This window comes from Cynoglossus semilaevis, chromosome 19, assembly GCF_000523025.1.
Source record: "Cynoglossus semilaevis isolate Cse_v1.0 chromosome 19, Cse_v1.0, whole genome shotgun sequence".
NCBI lineage: Eukaryota > Metazoa > Chordata > Actinopteri > Pleuronectiformes > Cynoglossidae > Cynoglossus > Cynoglossus semilaevis.
The window spans coordinates 8,318,508-8,326,668 of NC_024325.1; the positions used below are offsets into that span (position 1 = coordinate 8,318,508).

Genomic DNA, 8,161 nt, shown 5'->3' on the forward strand with positions numbered 1-8,161 from the left:
CATCGTGTCTCTGCAACTCCTTTTTACTTCCATCATCTCTCCCTCCCTCCCTCCAGCTCTCTCTCTCTCTCTCTCTCTCTCTCTCTCTCGATGACTGAGTGAATGAGTGAGTGCGGGCGGTTCGAGTGCGCGGGCAGATCCACTGATGCACTCCTCCTGGTCATTAATAAAAGTTTTATACACAGTCAGGAAATGCATTTGAGCCCCAGTGGCTGCAGCTCCTGTCAGACACACAGGAAATGGCCGCTTGGCCGACGGCCAATCCTGCTATTTCAGGGCCCTCGTCCGGAGCCAATCAAGCCGGGCCTGGTCAGTTAATGGACCGGTGGCTCTACTCATAAATATCTGCAACATTTCCACAGCTCAGGGAGTGACCACCAGGGTGGGAAGTGTGTGACAAGTAAGTTAGCAGGTTCTACAATGACGGGCCAAAAAGAGATTCTCCAGAACTGGGTTTTCTCACAGGGAACTGAGTTGAGTTGATTACTCTCAGTTGGATGGATGGATGGATGGATGGATGGATGGATGGATGGATGGATGGATGGACTCCGGTCCAAAAGTCTTAAGACCATCGACTCAGTTTCCAAATCTGGTCTCTCCATCCAGTCCCAATGACCTGGACTATGATTTGAAACTTCTCTCAGACTCAATTACAGCTTTTTTTTTCTGTGATTCTAAATCCTCGAGTTTACACTTGGATTTGAACCAAATTTTTCCTCATGGTGACTTGGACTTGAATAAGTCCTAGGATATTTTGACTTGAGAACGTGTCACCAGTTGAGCGTCAGTCGGTCGACGGTGCCGAGGTTCATGGTTTCTCACCTTTGAAGAGGCGTCAGAGACCAGCAGTAAAAGTGTCACGTGGTTTCCATCAATCTGTTGTCAGTGCAGTCTTCAAACCAACCTCAGAATTCTCCCTCCACTTCCTGTCTGAGTGTCCAACCGAGCACTTCAGATAAAAGCATTCAGCCAAAGTGTGTGCGCGTGTGTGTGTGTGCGCACGCGTGTGTGTGTTGCCGCTCACGTGACAGACATACTGTAATGTGTTGTGTAAGTTGACACCGATGTGCTTCATGGGTGGGACGCCTCCTGTCCAGTCCAGAAGGCGTTGTTTTTTAGTGGGGACACACACACACACACACAGGAAGTGTGTGTGTGTGTGTGTGTGTGTGTTCAAAGCGCCGGCAGAAATGAATGACTTTGTCAGCTGGATGCTGTTAACCAGGCCATTTGACATTGATCCCTGCCTGACCCAGAACATCTCCCCATCTCTCTCTCTCTCTCCCCCTCTCTCTCTCTCTCTCTCTCACACACACACAGTAATTTTCACACACGAACACACACCACTGGTTGTCAGAATGAATGTATGACAGTGTTTCAGGTCTTCACTTTTATGTTTCTGTCACGTCATGTGTTGAATTGCAGAACTTTCCTTAAATGAGATGTAATTTTCACAAGTTAATGTCATACATTTTTGAAAACCAAAACCAAAAGACATTTGTCAGTGAGTCACAGGTCCAGGGTGTGTGGGCCGCGAGTAAAATCCCTTCATCAACACTTTATTAGGGGTTTTTGAAAATTGGACGTCAGGCATAAAACAGATTTGCTGAGCACTGAGGAATTTTATTTGTGGCCTGGCCAAATTATAGAGCTGGACAGCAGGTTAGGGTGATAAAGATTTTCAGTAAAGATAAAGTTAGAGATGAACAGAAAAAATACCGTAGACATTTGTTATAAAGAGATAGTAGACATTTTCAACACTGGAATAGTAGGCTAATCACAGTCTGGACCTGGTGCAGCCATTGTCTGAGATTTGTTGCGATCATAATGCGTGAGAACATCTTAAATTTCCATGTTACAGCCCTTTTAGCAGAAATAAAAACAAGCCGACGGAAACCCATCCAAAGAAATCTGTCTCCTGCAGCTTTAAGGAGGACAAACATTTGAATAAGCATCTGAAATGTATCCCACTGTAACTGTAAAGGTATCCTGTTTCTGAACGGTTTTTTTTGGGTAAAATGTCTAGTCAGGAGCACACTTTATCCCCGGCTAAGAAAAGAAAACTCACAGAGCTAATACAGGCCAAGGTGGAGCACATTTGGAGAGATGTTAATTCTCGATAATCACATTCTCTTTGTCTCCCTTCCTCCCCCCATCTCTCTCTCTCTCTCTCTCTCAGCAGTTTGTTTCATCTCTGACTCTCCTCGTCTTCCTGCACAGGAAACACCACAGAAGCAGCCGCTCCATTAAGGACCATCCGCTCACGGTAATGTGCACCGTACACATTTGGACCTAAACTAGCGCTGCAGCCTCAACTTGCTGAGTAAGGGCACAGACCAGAAGAGACAGGAGACGTACGCGCACGCTCACACGTGCACACGACAGCATCCTCTGCACACAGCAAGGATGAGACAAAGGAGGGAGGTTCATATTACAGTCATGCAGCAATATGTTAGTGATGTCACTCGCCCTTATAGAGAGAACGAATGAGGCCTTTCTGTAACTAAATGGCAACACAATAAGTAGCTGTGCAAAACTAGTTCAGTTTTAAAACTCTGTTTTTTTTTTTTTAAATGTTAAAATAAGCATTAGCAAATAGTTAAACAAAAAATAGAAAAGAAACTGTAAAAAGTAACTTGAAAGAGGGTAAACAAACGGGTGGGATAAAAAAACGGGGTCAAAAAATGTAGCATTACCAAACAAGATGAAAAAAGATAAATATGTTCTAAGTTAAAATAAGTTAAAATAAGTTATGATTCATTAAAAAAAAAAAAACTCAGGCAAGAAGTAAAAAAGCTAAAAGCTAGCCAAGGCAACTCTAAGATGTAGCCTGTTAGCTAGGCCCTGACTTCAGGTCTTTTGTACAGAAGTGTGAGATTGATTCATATTAACATTAAACAATCAAAAAAAGTTATAATGTTTCCATAAGTTACCCAGAAATGACAAATAAACACAAAATTTACTTTAGTTTGAGAGTAAAATGTAACCAAATACATTAAGCCAAACTGCAGTTAGCATTAGCATTATCCAGAAAAAACACTGACTCAGCTTGAAGTTAAAGTGAGGCCCGGAAGAGAAAAGTAGTAAATCCTAGGGCTTAAAAATGTAAAAAATAAAAATGGTTGACTATAGACAGATACATGTCAAATAAACTCATGGTAAATAAGTTACAAAAATAATATAAATGTAACAAAAACACGTGCCAAGCCTTAATGTTGGTATTTGACCAGATTAAAGACAGAACCAACTCCTGCATCGTCATTTTCACGAGGTGAATTGAAGTCAGCGATGGGAGAGGGAGGGATGAGAGAGACAGAGGAGTGAGAGAGGGAGGAAGGGAGGAGGAGGAGGAGGGGGTGACCACTATGTGTGTGTGTGTGTGTGTGTGTGTGTGTATGAGTAAGAGAGAGAGAAAGTGCCTCCAGCTCTCAGTCATTCATCTCTTGGTCAGAGAAGAGGAAACTACAACAGGACGAAGAGACAGAGAAAAAAAGAGAAGCTGCTGCAAAGTCCTGAGACTCTCACCTTCAAAAGCTGCATTTTTAATTCTCTTTTTCCAGACAAAATCACTGACCACTGCAACACTGAGATAAACCCACCAGGAAATTGTTATTATAATTAAAAGCCAGAAGATTCTGTTTATCATTGGATTTTTTGAAGTATATTTTTTTGCATCTTTAAAGATTTTTGCGACTCAAACCCCTACATGTACTGTATGTAAAAAAGGGGGCTTCTGTCACTTTTCTTTTTTTTTTTTTTTTGCTTTTTCTCCTTTTTTCCCTGAGTGGTGACCTCAGTGGGATCAGAGTGCTCCAGGACGAGCTCCGGGAAAAGGAGGAGGAGAGGGAGGAGTAGGAGAAGGGCGTCACACCGGGAGACAGAGAAGGAGAGAAAAAGCATCCTCCCCTCCTTCCTCACCCATCATTATATTACACCAATTCAACACTACATCTTTACAGTAACACTCTATATTTGCAGACGACATACAAATGTGTCCGCAAATAAATCCTTGCTTTTGTAGCTAGTACGACCAATCAACTCACAGAAAGTGCTTCAAGACCAACAGAAAAACCCCATCGGTAACTCATTAACAGACACTTTCATACAATTACACACGATTACAACCAGGACAAGTCGCCGAGTCGCTGCAGAATGGATCTCCCAGCGGTCAGAGGTAAGCATTACTACATCCTATCGCCATCCGATCCTCTAACCAACTACTGCTGTGTCTCTGACCTTGGGATAAAAGAAAAAAAAAATCTGAGTTTTTTTAGGACATTTCTGTTGTTTCTTATTGAAGCTCTGATCAGGTTTTCAACAGCTGTAACCTTTGTTGTATTAGCAGGAGTTTGATTGGCTGTTGACCAGTACGCTGTGATCGAGACTTAAATAGACGTAAAGAGTGAACTTCAACATCAGACTGTGATGAATCCAGTGTGAGTTGAGTCCAAAGATCTCTGAAGATGAAACCATGTGAATCTGACTGACAAACAGTAAAACCTTGTTTCCTGTTCTATGCTGTGCACAGACATCAGTGCAGGTTCAAAACTTTGGTCCAAATGTATCACTGAAGCTGTCAAAGGCTTCTGGGACTCAGTGAGAGCTAACCTACAAACGCAGACGGCTGAGTGTGTGTGTGTGTGTGTGTGTTTAAAGTGCACAGTCATGAGTTTTTCCCTTGGTCGTATGAGTGGATGTTGGTCGTATCAGTCAATGAATGACAGTTTGCTGTAACCTTCTCTGTGGGACAGACTGTTGGATTTTGAACAACTTTATTTCAGGAGCGGTGTTGAACCGACACACGTCTCCTGGTTCTTTTATCAACTGACCGACTGTGCGTTTAGAAGTTTGTGTGTGGTTTTTTTGTGTGTGCGTTGGGGACGTGTGGGGTTGGGATTGATTGTCCTCAAGGTCGGATCCAGAATGTCAATACCCATCTCCGGCAGGGTGGGACTGGAGGGGCGGGCGGATGAGCAAATGATGGGGCGACCTGACGGGAGGGAGAGAGAGTGAATGGGACGAGAGATGGAGAGGGAGGAGTAGTGGATGGATGGATGGATGGATGGAAGGATGGAAGGATGGATGGATGGAAGTCAAAAAGGGAGGGGACAGTGGATGTGGAGTGGAGAAGTATGTGGCGAGAGATGAAGAAATGATGAAATAGATGAATGGTAGATGGAGAGGGAGGGAGGAGGTGAATGGAGAGGGAGTGAGGCTAATGCACTGACTAATGCACTACAGAACCACACAGTTGTGGAAATATATGAAAAAAAAAAACCCTCAACTTTTCAATACTGAAGAAACATCAACTCTTTCTGGAGGTTTGATTTTGGTGAAAACTTACATCAAATATAAGGATCAGAACTCACTTATTAGAAACTGACGCAACTTTTTTTCCCCACTAATTTACTTCTTTAGTCAGATTACCTTTTAATAATAATAATTAACTAGTGGGCTTCTGTAATATGACAGACGTTTTCAACCATGGACAGTTGACTGTGTAATGTCGACCTGATGTAATCACAGCCTTAGAGTCGATATGGAAATCTGGTACAGTTTAAAGACTGAAAAGTCTTTTTCTTTTTCCCCTCATCTGGTTTTTAATTAATTAGAGTAGTGAAGTCTGGGCTGCATCCCAGAAGTAGGCTGCAAAAGAACAACAGGCTTCAGACGGAATATTTTTTATAATAGATTAATAGTCCAAATACTTTGTGATTTTTCTCTGACTCTAATCATATTCTGAATTTAGGATTGAAGGTCATGGTCCATGAATTGGCATTCAATAATTAACAGGTGGCAACAAATGGCAACCCCCCCCCCAAAAAAAAAAAACCAAAACACAGAAATTCAAATTGTCTTGTTCTAGTTTTTAGCCTCAGTTCTTTCAGCAGCTGATTTAAATGGAACTTCAACAGAACTTAGAAACCTAGAACTCCAAACCAAGACAACATTTAAACGTACACCGTTCCTTTTTTATCATGTTTGCACAACGTTGTTTAATGATGTAAATACAAATGTAATTTATTAACAAGTGCCGATGAAAAGCTCTTGGATCAATATTAGATTAAAACAGACAATGAAGAACATTTCACACTTAGCTCTTGTGAACTGTTTGTTGACCCCCCCCCACCCCTCCCCTTCCCGTTTGTCTGACACTGAACATTGACGGATTTTCAGGAGTAAATAATCTGACCTCACTCTCCCTGTTCGCTGCAAGACAAACGACACCTGACAAACGCTGAAACTCAGCCCTGACTCTAAAATTAGCCGACTCAAAATCTGGTCCAGAACAGACCAACATCGAACAAGGTGTGTTTAACGTCAGAGGAAGTTCACAGGAAGTACTGACTTTCCCAGTCATCACACTGGTTTCATTTACAACAAACTCTCAGACATTCTGTGACAAACAAACTGAGGCTCCACCAGATCCAGAATCAGTGTCACTATCTTTCCTCATTCACTGTCCCCGTCCTTCCTGCACCCACATCCTCCCACCTTCTCTGTCCGTCCGTCCGTCCGTCCGTCCATCCTCCTTCTCCCACTGTGCCTGGACTTGCTGGTCTGCAGTGTCTATTTCAGTCTTTCCGTTGGGGTCAGATTCGGCACATCCGGTATCTCATCCAGTTTATTGTCATTCAATCCGGCTGCGCTCCCGCAGGACCGTGAGGAGGAAGGCCCCAGGGTCTTAGTGCCCGGCGGACAGCACGCCACATCACACTGAGCCACAGACGCAGAAACACCGTTGGATTGATCTGTTCAACTGCTTTTTCTTGTGATTTGCATCGATTGGTGTTGCACCATTTTTGCAAACAAACTCGATTCATAGAAAAAAAAAACCAAAAATGTAACTATGGCTTAGGGTTAGTCTGTAATTCATCAACAGAAAACCATCTAATATTGTGTGGAAACAGACAAACAACTGACTTGCTAATGTCACATCAAATTCAAATGACTAGGAGTGTATGTTGGCTGGCTGACATTTCTAAAATCATTACGTAGATGATACCATCGTCCAACCCATTAACTTTATCCTCAATAGTCTAAACTCAGAAGAGTTAGACTAATGATCTTGGATCTTGGTTTAAGATCACATTTCACTGCACCCTCCTCAATGACCCATCTGGGAATCCCTGGACCAGTGTTTGGGGACCACTCCATTCATTTGGAGACAGAGGCAGTGAAAGGATGAACAGGGAGATTGATGGGAGGAGATGAAGATGATGAGGAGGAGGGAGAGAAGAAGAAATGAGAGAAAGGCAGGAAAGAGGAGGCAGGTCCAACTCCTCCTCCTCAGTCCAAGGTGAAGGGTCACTGCAGTTGGGTTTTAAAATAGACCTGATCCATGATGTCATCACTGGTGTCGTTAGACATCATCGACCATCAGAAGGACAAAATCAGCACCGAGTAAACGCTTGATTTGACCTCAGATTCCTTAGAGACTCTTCACATCGAACACGACCGACTTTTCAAACCTGATTCTTTTGAAAACAACTGAAAAAATTGTCTTCACTGAACAAATAGTTGAAGTTGTTTTTTAGGACTTTTGTCATTTTGATTCACATGAGACTATTTCAGTTCAGTTACAGCTGGTAGATCTTCTTGATGCTTTTCTGAAGTCTGTGTGGACTTTGATCCAAAATTATTATTATTAAGTCAAGAAAGGGATTTTGCATTAAAACCTTCCAGCAATCAGGAATTATACAGAACCACACAACTTTTTACCTCACTGTGCTACAATTCTTACCATGGTCAACCTGTGCTACTGAATTCACAGGAACAAAAACCCTCAGAAAAACTGCAAGGTCCTAATATATACATATGCACTATGACGATGCCCAAGACGTGGGAACAGAACCCAAAGAGCACCGTCCTCAAAGTGAAACAGGTGAAGGAACTGATCTGCACAGGCTTCACCGAATCTAGAGTTAAAAGTTTTTAACTTTCATTATTTATTTTTAAAAATACATTTGTTATGGCTTAGACAATAATTTGTGTATTTTTAAAATTAATTTTCAGAAATATCTCTAAAGCTATTCTGCCAAGGCTAGAGTAGTGAATAATGTATTGTCTTATTATTCATCTTTGTCATCTTCATTCATTTGTAGCTGTGTTTTGGGTCAACTTTGAGCCTAAATCAGCAGGCATATCATTTAATACATTC

General features: G+C 42.2%; 1 protein-coding gene across 1 annotated transcript in view; it reads left to right on the forward strand.

Annotated features, from left to right (window-relative positions):
• Positions 1 to 3,327: 3,327 nt before the first annotated feature.
• LOC103395141 (protein sprouty homolog 3) overlaps positions 3,328 to 8,161 on the forward strand; it is a 9,447-nt gene continuing 4,613 nt past the window's right edge. The window contains exon 1 of the mRNA XM_017042032.2: positions 3,328 to 4,174. The gene's annotated coding sequence lies outside the window, so the exon portion shown is untranslated. The remainder of the gene's footprint in view (positions 4,175 to 8,161) is intronic.